Source organism: Rana temporaria, chromosome 3 (assembly GCF_905171775.1).
Source record: "Rana temporaria chromosome 3, aRanTem1.1, whole genome shotgun sequence".
Classification (NCBI taxonomy): domain Eukaryota; kingdom Metazoa; phylum Chordata; class Amphibia; order Anura; family Ranidae; genus Rana; species Rana temporaria.
The window spans coordinates 93,659,236-93,677,794 of record NC_053491.1 but is presented as its reverse complement, the minus strand read 5'-3'; the positions used below and the strand labels follow the sequence as shown (position 1 = coordinate 93,677,794).

The 18,559-nt window shown below is 41.7% G+C and overlaps 1 protein-coding gene across 2 annotated transcripts in view; it reads right to left on the bottom strand.

Annotated features, from left to right (window-relative positions):
- Nucleotides 1-18,559, bottom strand: part of LINGO1 (leucine rich repeat and Ig domain containing 1) — a 619,539-nt gene that overhangs the window by 441,082 nt on the left and 159,898 nt on the right. For both annotated transcript variants that reach the window (XM_040342992.1, XM_040342991.1), the window contains exon 2: nt 9,844-9,904. The gene's annotated coding sequence lies outside the window, so the exon portion shown is untranslated. The remainder of the gene's footprint in view (nt 1-9,843; nt 9,905-18,559) is intronic.

The window sequence follows — 18,559 nt, the reverse complement described above, 5'->3', positions numbered from 1 at the left end:
GCTTCCCCTGTATCCTGACACTGCCGCTGCCTTATGTTCCTTTGTCTGTCCCTCATATCCAACAGTCAGTGCTGCCTGCAAAATTGGCCCCTCTGCATCCTCACATGTCAGCATCAGGGATCTTCATGATTAAGCCCTGTGGGTGGGGAGAATTGTATCGGGGGTATGGCCTAGGTGGAGTCAGGCTGAAGTCATCTTGTTGATTCACCTTTCAGGCCAGTTTTTTGTGTGCAGCTGAGTTTTTCCTTTTCCAGTGCATGCTACAGAGCCAAAGGATGGCTCTTTGGCTGCTTGTACCCTTGAGTAGCAGCCACTGGAGTTAAAGGATGATTGTCTGAAGTGGCACTCCAAGTTTCCTAGGGTTATAGTAGGTATTAGTGTAGTTATATTCACTATGATGTTTGTTTGCCTAACCTTGTAATGATGGGTTCACATGTTGTGGCTGTAGTTTGTGGTGTTATAGCTGGTCTGGCCGAATTCCCATTGATTCCCCTATGTCCATTTATTCACCTAGTTTGTCCCTATTTACCAAGGAGATAAGACAACTTCCTGTTCCAGGTCACGCAGTGTGTAATGTATGAGTTGCCTTCATAAATGCGGGAGTGCTAATGTAATAAAAAAAAAGGCTTACAGCTGCAGAGAGCTGTGAGCTCTCTGTGTTTGCGAATGCTCTGCCTCTTTGTGTCTGGGTCAGATCTAATTTCTGTGCAGCTCTTACATGCAACAGCACTAAACTGAGAGACTCAGGGATTGTGGGATATGTAACGTTCTCACAGGAAGTGTCAGTTCTTAGATAACAGACAGATGTCATGCATTAACCTGTACAGTGCCATGCCACATGTTTGAACACAGACAGATCCTGCTGACAAGGGAAGTGAAGATTTACTCTTCTATGGGCTGTGTGTTCAGGCCAACAAATGACACCATGAAGCTATATAATGATAATATCCATCTCATGCAAGTGAAAAACACAAGGTGCAGGTAGGAAAGTTAAAAGGCCTTTAAGATTTATACTGAATCTAGTTAAACATTTGTTGTGTTTACAATGATAAGGCTTGCATATTCTGGACCTAGACAGAATTAAGGCAGGTAGTAGAACATTTTGTATAGTTGTACACACTTGCAGCACTATCATCCAAATGTGTTTTGTTTTTTGTTTTTTTGCATTTTTTCCCCTGAATCTGGCATTCTTCTCTAATAAAAATCTAACAAGAGAGACTGAGTACTCATAATAAAATAAAAAGAGGAAACACTTGGGGATCCAGGCACAGAGACCTTCCCACTCATGTTGACAGAGATAAAAGAAGTCAGTGGATTAATGAACTTCCCAGCATGTACCAAAGGGCATAACACAAGTTTTAAACAGACTGACCCTTTAAGAAAAAACAAAGATACAATAACATTCTTTTAACATCAATTGTAGAAGAAACTGCATAAAAACCCACCACCAATCCAGAATAAAACAATTACATTTTACCAGCTATTTCATAGAATACGTTTGCTCTATTAATGGATGTACTGTATATAACATACTAGCCCAGAACAGAAACAAACCAGCAATACTTACACAGCAAAACGGAGACAAAGTATAGCTGTCTACTTAACCCATTAATTATTGTACATAACAGTATGCTGAGCCAGCACTCAGGCTCTGCACAATAGATTCAGAATACAAAGTAAAACAGAGACACAGCAATCTTTACTAACCCAGTTAAAATGCCATGTACGCCCACACATTGATATTTTACAATTCTATCTTCTTGGTCCTCAATGAAAGCTAAAATTACATCTCCAATTTAACAGCAAATTGCCATCACTGAACAACTGCAACTCCTATTTATTTGTGTTCTGAACAGACAGTCCACCTGTTGGAATGCAATTACCTTTTAAAGTAACTGGATAAAAGTATGAAAGGGTTAAAACCACTGCCAATGAAACTGGTTGCACCAATCACCCTAAAGAGATTCCAGAACATGTAATGCCAGTACCAATCCTTCTTGGGTATACCTCTCCCACAAACTGAACACAATGGGATGACACATTGGTTTCCAATAATAGTTTGCACTGAGCATTCAGCTACCATACATGTTTGGGGTAAATAATCTTTATATATATATATATATATATATATATATATATATATATATATATATATATATATATACACACACGATTATGACAACTGATAGGTAAAGTAAGTGACATTGATTATCTCATGACAATGTCACTTGAAAGTGGGTGAAATATGGGCAGCAAGTAAACATGTTGTCTTTGAAATTGATGTGTTGAAAGTAGAAAAAAACGGGCAAGCGTATGGATTTGAGTGACTTGGACAAGGGTCAAATTATAATGGATAGATGACTGCATCAGAGCAAATCCAAAACTAAAGCTCTTGTGAGATGTTCCTGGTCTGCAGTTCTCAGGACTTAGCAAAAGTGATCCAAGGAAGGAAAACTAGTGAACTAGCAAACAACGTCATGGGTGGCCAAGGCATAATGTAAATGTAAACCCCAATTTTTTTTTTTTATTAAGACTCATAGCTGTTACAACAGAGGATGTCATTTCATCTGTGCCCAGTCTTGCCACAAAAAGTTAATTCAGCTCTGAGCAATCCTCATAGCTTTCTTCAGTAAGATAAAAACAGACACACAGAGAAATAGGTGTCTTTTTCTTCCCCTTTGCTGTGACTGACAGGTGATTTCCTTATCTCTTGCACAAGTGTGAGAGAGGCATTCTGTGTACTTCACATCCCCCTCCTTTCTTCTCCAGCTCTCACAGGATTAGCTGCCCCACACCTCAGCATGATTGGGCATGCTGAAGTCATGTTGTGACTTTCCTGGGTTTTGACTGGATGTTGGTGATCATGGGGCATCGTTTACTAGACCAGCAGAAGAGCTTAAAAGAGAATTATGTTTTTTTTCTTTTGGGGGGGGGGGGGTATTCATACTTAATTCGGTGGAGGGAGCATCAGACTGATGCTGCACATGTCCCCTGGCATCTCCGCAATGAGAACCAAGCCACCGAACACTGCCGATGGCATTGCTTCTGCTCTACTTCTCAGCACTCATTGGAGCGCTGAGCAGTGGAGGGACAGGGAGTGGCCGTCTGAGGTGAGATACTGAGGCTGCCATCAAACAGGGCAGCTGGCAGATCCCGACTTGGAAGTCGTGATGACGCGCTGCCCCGACTGATGGCAGTAACGTCAGCAGAGAGCAGGTCACAGGAGTGCAAAACTAATTGCACTCCTGTGACCCAGAGAAGAAGCACAGCCTAAAAAGCTCAGACTAGGACTTCTGCTTGAAATTGCTGAAAAAGTTAGTGCATTGCATCCACAGTCAGGGTGCCCATGCTGGCCCATGTCCACAGTCAAATGCTCCTACAATGGGAATGTGAGCATCAGAACTGGACCACGGAGCAATGGAAGAAGGTGGTTTGCTCTGATTAATTATGAATTTTGTGGCCTGGGTGTGCTTGTATTGTTTACCTGGGGATAGGATGGCACCAGGACACACCATGTCAAGAATGCCAGAATAGGCAGTGTGATGCTTTGAGCATTGTTCTGATAGAAAAACTTGGGCCCTGTCATTAATGTGGATGTTACTTTGGAGTCTATGCATCAACGGTTGTTTTAATGGCAAAAAGAGAACCTACTCAATATTAGGTGGGAGGTCATAATGTTATGGCTGATCGGTGTATATATGCATACTAAGGAAGTATAAATGCATGCATAGCGCTGTAGGTGATACCTAAGCATACACTGTCCAGGGGTGTTCAAGTTTTTTAGGACAGTAGTGTGTCTCCTTCACTATTTAATTAAAAACGCTGTTGTCGTGTGTGTCCCTATTAGGGACAAGACTTTAGGATCTCACTGGAACCGGAAGGTAAAACATTTTAGTTGGAATATTTTAGATTTTAAATAATTTCAATTATTTTTTTTATAATATACACATAGTGCAGTTATTAATTAATTGAGTAGACTTACACTTGGATAATTTATACACTAAAACATAATTTTATACTTGATTTTCTTTAGAAAATAATGAATAGTATAATATCCCATTTGTAAATTATACTTCAGAAAAAATTATATCGACAATGTATACTTTAGATTAGATTTATGGAATACCTGTTTTCGATTTAAACTAGTTGTAACATGTAGTTCATTTTTTGCTTCCTGTAAAAAAAAAGTATTTAATTTTTTTCATCTAAAGGTTTGCAGTAATTTATTTTTGCAAAATGAAATAAAAATGCTGAAACATAAAGAGGGGGGTCCCCAGAAGACACTTCCTCTAAAATTAATTGGACTGTCCATAAGTTTAATGCAGCTAACCTGTTCAATGAGCTTCTGTTGTTATTAAAAAGCAGATGGAAGTAACAGTTGGAGACCAATGTGAAACAAGAATACAAATAGTTTCCTGATCAAGACTTTTAAACTATGATAATCTAAATGTATATCTCACAGCCTGAACCAAAGAATTATTCAGTGGTCCAAACATTGTCACCTAAAGGCAAATTCCACCTTTTGTAAAGAAAATAATAACTGCACCCATACTGTATTTCCAAAGCAAAAATAGAAAAAGAAAAAATGTATAATTTTTTCATTGGAGCCTGCAAAGCATTACAACGGTGAGCAGTGAATTGTGGGCGCAATGCTCTGACTCCTGCAGCCGCAGATCCGTACCACAGTACAGGCCATTAGTTATGGGGCTGGAAGAAGTATCAAGGGACTACAAGTGCATTGAAGTCACTTCACTGTGCTTCATTAAGGTCTACAAGTCACTTTGCAGTGGATCCCTGTGAATGAATGGCACGCTTATGTAGCGGGGAGCAGAACCCTGCAATTCTGTAAGAATGGGGGCTGCACATTTTGATCATGTTACACCCTAAATATAGGTGTAACATAAAACATAGTCAAAATGATGGACTTTTCAAGCTGGCCTCCAGACATATATATATATATATATATATATATATATATATATATATATATATATATATATATATATATATATATATAAATAAAAACACACATTTAATGCATTTATGCACATTTTGTTAAAACAACCTTGTCCAGATAAAAAAATGTTTTAAAAATCCTGTAGCCTGTAAATAAAGAGAGTGTGTACTTATATTGCCCGATGCCTGATCTGACAAATTATGATTTGCTTAGTAGAAATGGTTTCCTGAAGTCCGCTGGGAAATTGACACTGCCAGAAGTATCGACCTCCTGGCTTACTCACAGCTCCCGCTGGTTCCTCCTGCTAACCAAAACATCACTACTGTGTCCTGTAATGACTTGGAGGTCAGCAAGAAGAACAGTTGAGAGCTGCAGGGGGCCAAGGAGATCGACACCCCTGGCAATGCCGGTTTCCCAGTGGAATTCTGGGGACCATTTCTACTGAGCGCAGTGGTGATCAGGGGCACGGACAAAGGTCAGTATACATGCTCGTCTTTTACAGGTTACTGGAGTTTTAGGCCCAGATTCTTAAAGACTTACGACGGCGTATCTCCAGATACGCCGTCGTAAGTCTGAATGGCCGCCATTGTATCTATGCGCCTGATTCATAGAATCAGTTACGCATAGATTTGGCCAAGATACGAGCGGCGTAGATCTCCGATGCCCTTGTATCTTGGGGTGCATATTTATGCTGGCCGCTAGGTGGCGCTTCCGTTGATTTCCGCGTTGAATATGCAAATGAGCTAGATACGCCGATTCACAAACGCATTTAGCATTTAGTTACGCCGTTTACGTAAGACATACGCCGGCGTAAAGATAAAGCAGGTCTCTAGGTGGCGCAGCCCATGCAAAGTATGGACATCGGAACAAGCGCATCTTTTTACATCGTTTGCGTAAGTCGTACGCGAATAGGGCTCTGCGTAAGTTACGTTCACATCGTAGGCAGTGTTCGACGTATCTTAGGCATTCAATCCGATGCATGCGCACTGGTATACGTCCACGGACGGCGCATGCGCCATTCGTTCAAAACGTCATTCACGTGGGGTCATGCTTTATTTGCATAAAACATGCCCACCTCTTCACAATTTGAATTAGGCGCGCTTACGCCGGCACATTTACGCTACGCCGCCGTAACTTAGGACGCAAGTGCTTTGTGAATACAGCACTTGCCTCTCTAAGTTGCGGTGGCATAGCCTAAATACGATACGCTACGCCCGCCAACACTTACACCGCCCTATGTGAATCTAGGCCTGAATATTTCTTTTTCACGACAAGGTGGTTTTACAGAACTTAAAAATTCAAGTAGAAAACATTAACAAAGCTTCATATTCAATATATAGTAGAGCAAAAGGCAATTAAAACAAGGTATAAGGAATGTCGATAGGCAATAGAGTTATCAAACTCAAGAGCCCGATGCCAGTGCGATTAGTCCCTAAATTCTGTGATTCTCTGAACATCAGCACTCAGAACAGGAGAGGAAAGGCCACAAGTCAGAGCCAGTTAGGAAATGACAGATAGTAAGAGTAGAATTGATAAAAAGATGTCCTAATACATGAACTTCTACTTCTTTCACCTGTGTGCTTGACCAAGCTTTTCTGCTGCACTGCACTGGTCAAGGATCTATGTGTGCTGTTTTGCAGGTGTACCTAGGTCATGAAAATGAATAGTGGCCAGCAGATGTTGCAGTATAAGCCCAGTTGAGCCATGCTGCCAATCCCATGTCTAAAACGTCTGGTTATCAGAAAAACAAGTGCCATTTTAAGATGTAAAAGCAAGAAGAACAAGAAAAAAAGGATACGTGCTGAAAATGTACTTATCCTTTAAATCCTGAAGCCAACTCTGCTTAAGATATATATCTAAAGCCAAACAATGTCCACAGCAAATGAGCAAAATATCACCCTACTTCTCCTACAAATGTAGACCCATAAAATTGACAGTAGTATTCTGCCCCTATAGACTTTTGTGCAATGATATCCATAAGGACTAGATGGAACCTCACATATAGTGATCTAATTTCTGTTGTCCATTTAAATTGGGACAGTGAATCCCACAGGATTTCAATGGACATTAATAAGGCTTTTAATAGCCCCTCGTGGGAATGCCTCCTCTAAACTCTGCAGAGATTTACTGACTCTTTCCTGACTCCACTAAGATTCATATATTTCATTTTAAAGGTTATCAATCTGAAACAATCATAACTTGGTGAGGTATTCATGAATGTTGCACCTTTTTCAATATCTTTCTTTACAGTTGTCCTCAGCAATGCTATTATTTCATGATTCTAACACAAAAAGTATAAGGTGAGGTAACATTAAATAAAAAAGCTCTATACTTGTTGATAATGTGCAAATTAAAATGTTTATTGAACCTAACACTTTTATAAAGCTATAACATGTAAGATAGATTATCCAGTGTTTCAGGATTAAACGTTAATCTTTTGAAATCTGTTCTGTTCATTTTAACTATTAAAATTACATTTTATACCCTTAAAAAAAACATAGGATTCTTGACTGTAAAATTATTTTCTAGGTGTTTATTAAAGGCCGCAGTCAAAAGAATTCTGAGATGTATGGGTTATACTGTTACCTACAGGAGATTTGGACACTAGCAAGCAAAATAAAAGTGTCAGTAAGCCAGCATAACTCCTCAAACTCATCATGATTCACTTTCATCCAAAAGCATTAGTACCAATGATCATAAGGCAGGACCTTTGTGCATTGATGGCCTCCAAGAAAAGGATTTTATGGTAAGACCTCTATTTTCTTAATCATTCATTAAGGTACACGTGGTCAAAATAATTCTGAGATGTATGTCCAAAAGCAGTCCAACTGAAGAGATCCAGTAGATCTGGGAGAGCCCAAGGAGAGTCTGCCTGAAGCCTGCTGAGATCCGAGTACGACAGACAGCTCACTGGAAGGCCTTCCATCACGATTCTGTAGAGCAGATGAGGAAGAAAGGAGCAATATAAATCAGGTTGAACTGATCAGGGTTACCAAAGCATCCACTCTTATTGCCAGAGGATTCCTCTATCTGGAGACAAGCCTTCCAGTTTGCTGCTGAGTCTGGAAGCCAGCAAGTCAACATCTGGTGTCCCCCACTTGCGAAAAAGGTCTTAAATTACCTCCAGGTGGAGAGACCATTCTCCCTAGTTCAGACATCGCAGGCTGAGAAAATCCACCTGAATTTTTTCTCCGCCTTTGATATGTATGTTAGACAGTGCCAGAACATAAAGTTCTGCCTAAGTCAGAATCTGGTCAGCCTCTTTTAAATACACAAGGCTTCTGGTTCCCCCCTGATAATTTATATACACCATGGCCATGCCAAATCAAGATCAGATGACCCTGTAACTGAGGGGTAAAGTGTTGAATGGGCAACTGATTGGACAGTTCTGGAGTCCAAGGTTTGTGAGGGAACTGAGATCGGGACATGGGCTTGGAGGACTGAGAAAAAAGAAAGACGCTCTTTCTAGCATCAGAGGCATAGGCTTTACTGAACCAAGGATTAGCATTCTTTCGTTGAAGCAAAAGAGGGCTCTCTTCTCTGTGATTACCTTCATAGAGATTTATAAATATAATAGGAAGTCTTGCGAGCAACTAGAATACAATCTGTGTAATATATGCAAGCAGCAAGTAACACACTCCCAATATAAATAAAACTCAAAACAAATAATGCTGCGCTGGGGTCAATAAGTGGTTGGATACAATTATTAACACCAGCGCAGAATTATTTGTTTTGAACCTTCATAAAGATGTCTAGGAAGGTGCCAAAGAGGTGTTCCCTGTCAAGGGGTATACGCAAAAAATGTTTTTTGCACTGATGTGCCACAGACCTGCCAAAGGGCCCGCTGCTTGATAACCCATGCATTTCTGCCAGGAATGTAATGTACCTTCTGAAAATGATATTTGCCAGAACAAATCCAGCCACCACATCTAATGACTGGTAAACTGCAATAAATAAAATTTTTGTTCTTTGGATTGGATATCCTTTTAATTTATGTAGGCTGAAATGGCACCCCATCACACCTTGGTTACAATGCACTTCTGCACACCACAAAGCAATATGTGTGCAAAAATAAAATGCAGCAGTGCCAAATTTGCATGTGTTGAGGTGATTTATTCTGAAAAAGAGCCTAATGCAACACACCTGAAGTAAATGGGTCCCTAAAGTCCAATTTTATATTATTGCTCTCATTGTTTTTGCTAGGGAAATTGAAGAGTTATTTCCTACGAAAAAAAAAAACTGTTTTCTTGCTGTCTTTGTCCCCACTTACTGTCCAGTTGACACCCTGTCAAAGAACCATAAGATGAAAGAAATCTCTCCAAGGGCATAGAGTAAAAAAAAAAAAAAATCCACTCTATTCAAAAACATTATGGCAGGGGTTAGGCTTTAGATAATCCAATGCAACTAATGTTAAATACTAGTTACAAACACATTCAGCACTGAAGCTTATGTCACCATAAGTACATGGGGTTAGATTAATATTGCAATTACTTGTAATTGGCCATAAAGCCATTTCACTGCAAAAGACACAAACTGAATATTATCTAATAAAGTACACTTAGGCAAATTTATATAACTTAGAGGGAAAAGGTGTAGATGGTGATTATAGCAAGCTTTTATTATCTTATCCGCATTAAAAAAATCTAATTGGTTTTTGAATACTAACTAAGAGTAACACTATTTTGTACATATAAAAGTCAGCCTTACTGCTTTTACTATCAATGCCTGCAATGCACAGCTTGTGCCTGCAATTTTATGACTACTGAACACCCTTCTGGTCCTTAGCAAGCATAGATATTTCACCTTTGCCATAATGATCTGACTAATGTATGTCACCTCACTGTTAGGTCAAGAACAAAATTCTAAATGTAATGAAAACGGCTTACCTGTCAATGGGAGGCCAGTGATCTCTGCTACTCACAAGTCATTCCACACCGTCTACCTCAACTGCAAATCAAACAGAAAACAGAAGACTTAATAATGTTGTCACACTAGGTTTATACATCTTTATGTTTGCCACAGTACTGAAATTGTATTAAGCGCCAAAAATAAATGTATAAGACTTCAATGCAAAATATTATAGGTCTTATAAATACTATAAAAGGAAGGAAGATATACTGTATATCAGTCTTTATTATAAAGATGTTCATATCAATCCTCATGAAGCTTAAAAATCCTCTGCATGCATGAATATATGCATAATACTTATAAAATTAGATACAGGGTTATTTGAAATCCATTCCTAAACACATATAAGATTACCAAAATAGTAGTGGGTGCTTGGAACAGACTTTTAGTAATGGTAGTAAGCCAATCAACAGTAAGTCAATTTAAACAATAGGTCTACCATCTGACAAAATTGCGAACAAAATAAAAAAGCAGATTAGATGGGCCACTTGGTCTTTTTCTGCCATTGGTCTTCTGTGTTTCTATTTGCACAATGAGATTATTTTGAAATGAGGGGATTTCAAGCTAGGTATAGTCATAAAATGTTAGTTAGTCATAGGGCAATGCCTGTTCTGCACGGGAAGGCTTTGTGTATATGTGTGCTCATATATTCCAGCTCATCATCTAATGCAGGGATCCTCAAACTTTTTAAACAGGGGGCCAGTTCACGGCCCCTCAGACTGTTGGGGGGCCGGACTATAATTTAAAAAAATATGAACAAATTCCTATGCGCACATCTTATTTGTTGTGAAAAAAAAAACAGGAAAAAAACAAAACAGGAAAAAAAAAAAACGATTTAATATTTAAAATAAAAAACTATTTTAATCAACATAAACGTATTAGTATTTCACAGACTCCCCTCATCACAGATTCCCTCATCACAGATTCCCTCCCCATCAGATACCCCCTCCGCATCACAGAACCTCTCCATCACAGACCCCCCCCCATCATCACAGATTTTCCCATCAAAAAGCCCCCATATCTCCTCTCCATCACAGACCCCCCCCATCAGTCTCCCCCCCCTCATCACAGTCTCCCCCCCCCCGTCAGTCTCCCCCCCCCCCGTCACAGTCTCATTCCTCCCATCACAGCCCCCCCCCCATTACTGTTCCCCCCCCATTACTGTCCCCCCCCATTACTGTTCCCTCCCCCCATCACTGTCCCCTCCCTTCCATCACTGTCTCCCCCCCCCATCACTGTCTCCTCCCCCCCATCACTGTCTTCCCCCCCCATCACTGTCTCCTCCCCCCCATATCACCGTCTCCCCCCCCCATCACCGTCTCCCCCCCCATATCACCGTCTCCCCCCCCCCCCCCATCACCGTCTCCTCCCCCCCATCACTGTCTCCTCCCCCCCATCACTGTCTCCTTCCCCCCCCATCACTGTCTCCTCCCCCCCCACTGTCTCCTCTCCCCCCCCATCACTGTCTCCTCCTCCTCCCCCCCCATCATTGTCTCCTCCTCCTCCCCCCCCATCACTGTCTCCTCCCCCCCATCACTGTCTCCTCCTCCCCCCCATCACTGTCTCCTTCCCCCCATCACTGTCTCCTCCCCCCCATAATAGACATTCCTGCATAACAGACCCCCCCCCCCAATCACAGATCTTCCTAATCGATATTACACTGCCGCCACTTCTATAATATCATAGCACCCCCCCCCTCTGCTGCTACCTTAATCACACAAGACGTGAAGCAGGGCAAGTCCAGACAAAGGCCAGGACTTTGCAAGGGAAAGGCAAGTGATTGATTGCTGGGACCATCCCGCTGCCTAGTAACCAATCACTCCGCTTCTTAACTCAAAAGGTCCCGCCCTTTGTCCGGACCTGTCATGTTTCTCGTCTTGTGCGATAAAGGTAGCAGAGGGGAGGGGGATTGCTACAATGTTAAAGGAGCAGTCCGCGGGCCGGGTTAATCACACTGGCGGGCCGGATGCGGCCCACGGGCCGTAGTTTGAGGACCCCTGATCTAATGTCTTTGGCTACCTTTGAGATGGGCAGACTACGAATGAAATATTCTCACTAATCTCAAGTCACATCTCTCTTCATCTCTCTAATCCCGAAGATGGCTCTCCTATATGAAAAATTAGACACAATTCCAAAACAATTTCACTTTCTAATGGTCCAAATCCTTACTGCAGCCCAAATGACTATAGCATCTCTCTGTAAAACTAATATAGCCCCTAATGTGTTAGAGACTATAAAAAAAGTGCAAAATTCTGCCCAATACGAAAGGATATTAGCATATGGTACGGGTTCTATACAAAAATGTTATAATAATTGGAACTGTTGGCTTTACGAATTCCTGATAAAAGATACATCATTTGAAGTTCATACAGGATCTTGCCTCTTGAAACCATTCAATCTTGGTATAACATGGTGCCTATGTTCTGTTGTGTTTCTTGTTGTGTTTTATTATGTTTCTTCTTATAAAAGAATAGGCCCCCAATTGGGGAAAAGAGTTATAGTGATAACCCTTCTGATTGTATCTTGACCGCCTAAGTTGCTAAAAAGCAGTTGTTAAAGGGGTTGTAAAGGTACAATATTTTTTCTTAAATAGCCTCCTTTACCTTAGTGCAGTCCTCCTTCACTTACCTCATCCTTCCATTTTGCTTTTAAATGTCCTTATTTCTTCTGAGAAATCCTCACTTTCTGTTCTTCTGTCTGTAACTCCACACAGTGATGCAAGGCTTTCTCCCTGGTGTGGAGTGTCGTGCTCCTTGGACTACAGGAGAGTCAGGACGCTCTCTACGTTGCTGATAGAGAAAGGAGCTGTATGTTAGTGGGCGTCCTGACTCTCCTGTAGTCCAAGGGAAACTCCACACCAGGGAGAAAGCCTCACATTACTGTGTGGAGTTATGCCGCGTACACACAGTCGTTTTCCAGCATGAAAAAAAAAACGAAGTTTTTCAGCATGTACAAAAAACAAAGTTTTTCCAACTTCATCATTAAAAACGATGTTGCCCACACACCATCGTTTTTGAAAAATAATGAACAAAGCAAGGTGATGTACAATATGTACGACGGCGCTCTGAAGGGGAAGTTCTATTCGCCTTTGGGCTGCTTTTAGCTGATTTCTTGTTAGTAAAAGACGATTCACGCTTTTTTGTATGTTACAAAGTGATGAATGTGCTTACTCCATTATGAATGGTAGTTTTACCAGAACGAGCGCTCCTGTCTCATAACTCGCTTCTGGGCATGCGCGGGTTTAAAACGTTGTTTTAGCCCACACACGATCATTTTTTACAACCCGAAAAACGACATTTTAAAAAACGACGTTAAAAAATGCAGCATGTTCTAATTTTTTTTTGTCGTTTTTTCAGAAGCCGAAAAACGATGTGAAGCCACGGATGAGTCTCACAAAACTCCATAGCTCTGGTGTAGATGAACTCCAACATGGACTATGAAGATTTGTGAGACTCATCCATCAAGAGACTCCTGAGGGATCCTGAGGGATCTGGCTACCCTGGCTGATGTCTTTTTACCTCTGCCTGTGTGACCCACTAGCATACGGTATTTGGGTCCGCACTTTCTGGTAAGCGCATTGTCATTATTCATGGTGGTGGGATTGTCACGTTGGTGGCGGTCCCTTGTCATTTGACCATCATTTCAAGCACTTGTGTGGACTTTGCATTCATATGGGTACATGATTTGTGGCCCACTGTGGACTTTTATCCTATGTATTTTCACTATTTACACTATGTGTATGAGACATTCACTCTTGCCTCCATCTTAGTTTTTGTTTTATTTTGATTTATTCATATTCCTAAGACCACGTTTACATATGCTTATTTAGCGCAGAAATGTCTAAACTTATATTTTGCACAATCATTAGCGTGGCCATTTTCTCTTTATCTAAAGATGATTCGCTGTCTTTGCCCATATAGCCGGTACAGCAGCCCGGGTATTTGAAATTCCCGCTCTTCTACCTCTTCTTTTTTGCAGCACTTTTGAGATGGGTCAGAGTAATTCTCTGTTCAGTTACTGACCAATCAGAAACGCTCTGATCCGTCCCAGAAGCGCTACAGAAAAAAGAAGGGTGAAGAGCAAGGTTTTAGAATCCTCAGACTGGGCACTGGACATTGACAGCTCAACACCCACGTAGGTAAGTGCAGCGGTGACCAGTGGGATGGGGCAGGTGTATGGTGTTAAGCAAATAATGATGTTGCGCTCCCACATCAAATAAAACCTCTGTAAATGAATAACAGTAGGTAGAAACAATAAAGTATAAAATATATATAAGTGAATAAAGTGCTAATGTAATTAGGTCAGGTGACTTAAAGTGAAACAATGAATATGTATTAAAACAAACATCAGGTGTCTAAAATAAGTCCATTGAGGGTGTTGCAAAAATTGCTGTGAGTGCTGGCAGATCTCAGAAGGGGAACTGGGAACACTTCTAGATCCAAGGTGCAGGGTGCAATACTACAGGTGCTCTGCAAAAAGTAACAGGTGGTACTTGTGACTTTGGTGATGAGTGGCTCTTCGGTGTGAGTAACACCCGGAGGTGTACTACCTTCTTACCTTACTGCTGTAAGGTAAGCAGCATAAAGGGTATGGTGGAATGCTAGGTCATTCAGGATGGGGAGAGGGTTCCTTCCTTCTCAGGCGTTCCCAATATTGTGCAGATAGGAGATGGGGGGGGGGGGCGCTCTGGGAGCCAAGTATGGTGGAGAGATAAGAGAAACAGAGCCTCTTGGTGCAATACGTTTGGTTCAAAATCTTGGCAATTTATTAAATAAAAAGGTACTCACTTTTAAAATAACATAAACTTGCATTGAATGAGATGAGCGGCGAGCTCGAGACCTGATCGCGTCACTTCCGGTGTCCGTATGCCTGTGTCCTACGTGTTACGTCACTGACACGTGACTTCAACGGGGAACCACCGCTCTAATTGCCCCATGTTTACGCCACATCCGGCCTGGCAGAAAAACAACATCCGGCCGGACGGGACTGGAGGCTTCCGATCACGGGTGGACACTAAATAGATGCCGCTCATGGTGAGCAGATAGAGCACGGCACACGGGGCGGAAAGGAGGGGGGAGGGGGATAAGAACGCAGTCATGGCTTACTAAAAATTAGGGAGAGGGGAGTAAACATGGGGTATTTAGAGCCGTGGTTCCAGGAAGAAAAATGGTGGCTAGATGATTTCTGGTCCGTCCATTTCCAGGGGGGGGTGATGGGCGGGAACCTCAAATCACAGTCAGCCACAGAGGGGTATAAACATAGAGCACAGCAGAAGTACAGCAGCTTCCTGGTGACGCAACACATTTGCAAAACGCGTAGAGGCTGCTGATACCCACAGGATAACACGCCGATCGTAAGAAAGGCTTGGGGGGAATACGAGAGAGGAACGCTTTTTCTTCCATACGTTTGCATACACGGCTGGAGAAGCTTGGTGCCGGCAAACAGGCACAACAAAATGTGAGTGCAATATATGCTTTGTATTTTAAACAAATAAATTCTTTTACCTACTACACTATGAGGGGCACTCTTTTTCTGTGAGCTTTTATAGAGAAAGAGAGACCACACCATTATACCCAAGACATTTGACAGCTGTGGTGACGCATAATAGGAGTGGTTATCCTGGGAATGAACCAAAGGCATTTTTTGAATAGGATGTGGTGAGTGGCCATTTTTAACGGTGATGGGAAAATCACGGAAGTGGTGAAATCACGTTGTTTTTGAATGCCCCACAGGAGGAACATTTATTGCCTAGGAATCCTTGGCTACCACATTGGGACTCTTATACTATATTAAAGGGAAGAGGATTCATATAGGAATTCCCTCTCACATATTTATTATTATTTTCTATTTTTGCTATTATATATACATTTGTTTGTGGTTTTATGACACAATATTCTTTGTGAACCCGTGGCAGGGTAGTGCACGCTTTTTTAAATGTAAAGAGCACTATTTAGACACACTAACATGTGCATGGTATATTTATGTGTTTTTTTCTTTTGAGAAAAATATTGTTTTCATATAGATTCATGGTGGATTGTCATCTAATAGTAAAAATTTGCGGTGGAATAGCACAGGGTGATATTTATAGGTGCTAATAATTACACATGATCAGGTGGATGTAGGTCACCCACCAAGGTAGCGCAATCCATATATTACATCAATTATACTTTGGGCGAGCCACCATAGAGTGACTTGCACATTTTTTTGATTGCAGCAAACCATACAACATAGAATAAATTAGTTTTTTCCTTTTGCGCCAGTAACATCTGTCCCACATATGTAGACTTTGTCCTACACTTTCAATAGCCCACACTGTACAACCTCCAGGCTTATATGTTACTGAGAATCTGTAGTCACACTTACATCAATGTAATTAAAACAATCAAGTATATAGTGACACGTATAATACAGCCAGCCCTAATGTTCTCTCACTCTCATGTTTAATTCAAGAACAGTACAGGATAAACAAACTACTATTGTAAAACAGGACTATGTTTCCTCTGAGCTGAACAATATAGAAATTAAAGAGTTATACCAGAAAAAAAAAAGGTTCACACTGGGCTGTGGGAGTGAAGCTGTGCAAGTTCAGCAGAACTCGCACGATTTTACTCCCGCTGGTCAGTCCCGATTTCGGACGCGATTACAGAGACATCTGTGCAGGTTTCTGCACAGATGTAAATGTAACTCGCGTCCCGAAATCGCAAAAAGTAGTACAGAAACACTTTTTGAAATCGGTGCAGCGCCGCAGATGTGGCATCGCACCGATTAGGACGTGCCATTGCCTGCAAATGCCGCCAATTTGACATGCGATTTTACATGTCAAATCGCACCAATGTGAACCAGGGCTAATATGGCTCTTTCACACAGTGTAATCTTCAAATTGCTCATCTCAGAGAGGAAAGCGTGTTATGGGAGTGATAGGGTGATTATAAGCTGAAAGACGTGACCTGAATGATGGGTGGTCAGATTATTAACAGATTTGATCATAAACTACACTGAGAAAAACTTCTTCATCATCAGCAGTTTATGGTTGGCCAGAGATGATCAGATAAGAGGCAGGTGGTGAGACATCTGCCAGTCTTTTTTGCAAAGCTGTAGCCCACTGTATAGTTTAGACTCATTCAGCCAAATACATACAGTAGCTACAGAGGTCCAGTGGTGTGGGGTCCTTAAAAGAAAAAAGGGAACCATCTGTGTCCAATTATATGTAGAGAGCTTTTAATATGTTGGGAAATTTTGTCATAATATGATGGATTCCAGTGCTTAGAAGCCCATGCCATCCCCTTCATTTACCCCTCTTAATATATATATATATATATATATATATATATATATATATATATATATATATATATATATATAACATTATAATTTCTCAATTTTTGCAAATTACGCAAATTAATCATGTGCAAATATAGGGTTGTGCTTGACCACAGTAAGGTAACAGCAGCCTTGGTTACACTTACAACTGGCCTGGTCTACGCATACTTAGACATTGCTAATCTACTTCTAAATATGCAGAATATCTGCAGCTCAGGACTTCTGATTTGCACTCTAGTTCCAAGTCAGTAACCCGAAAGAGTACTGAAGCCAAAGAATCAATATGATAGCCAGGAAACTAGTATTTATAAATAAGGCACCTAATGGCATCCTTCATACTTACAATTAAAACAAACCAGTCACACATGGTTACATGTTAAACTCAGAGGGTAGTGTAAAAGCAAACACTGGCCAAACATTCCTTTTCTCTGTGACCCAGGAGACCCCCTAAGGCAGTGATTCTCAACCTGGGGTCTGGACCCCCTCGGGGGTCGAATGATGATTTGCCAGGGGTCACCGAATCCTGGGCTGTTCATGAAGAACACACCGATCTCCCAGTCTTTTTGCGGCTGCCCAGCAGACCTGTCCCTAGGGCCTATGGCCACCCAGCTGGGCTATTCCTGCAGCCCGCGAACATCCACTCAGCCTCTTCGCAGCCCCCCATTCAGTTCACGGCATTGGCTGGGGGGCAGAGACTAGAGGTCAGCTTACTGCTGAGGAATGTAAAGTGGGAAGGGCTGGAGGGGACCCAATCTCCTGATTTTGGCGAGACACAGTGAAGCTGGAAACACAGGGCCAGATTCACAGAAGAGATACGACGGCGTATCTCCTGATACGCCGTCGTATCTCTGAGATACGCTTGTCGTATCTATGCGGCTGATTCATAGAATCAGTTCCGCATAGATAGCCCTAAGATTCGACAGGTGTAACTTACACCGACAGGTTGACTTACACCGTCGGATCTTAGGATGCAATTCTAGGCCGACCGCTAGGTGGCGATTCCATTGCGGTCGGCGTAGAATATGCAAATGGCTAGTTACGGCGATTCACGAACGTACGCTTTACCCGTCGCTCTAACTTTACGTCGTTTCCGTCGAGATACGCCACGTAAAATTAAGGCTGCCCTCTAGGTGGACTAGCCAATGTTAAGTATGGCTGTCGTTCCCGCGTCGAAATTTGAAAAATAACGTTGTTTGCGTAAGTCGTACGTGAATGGTGCTGGACGCCATTTACGTTAACGTCGAAACCAATGACGTCCTTGCGACATCATTTAGCGCAATGCACGTCGGGTAATTTGACGGACGGAGCATGTGCAGTACGTTCAGCGTGGGAACGCGCCAAATTTAAATGGTGCCCGCCCCATTTGAATTAGGA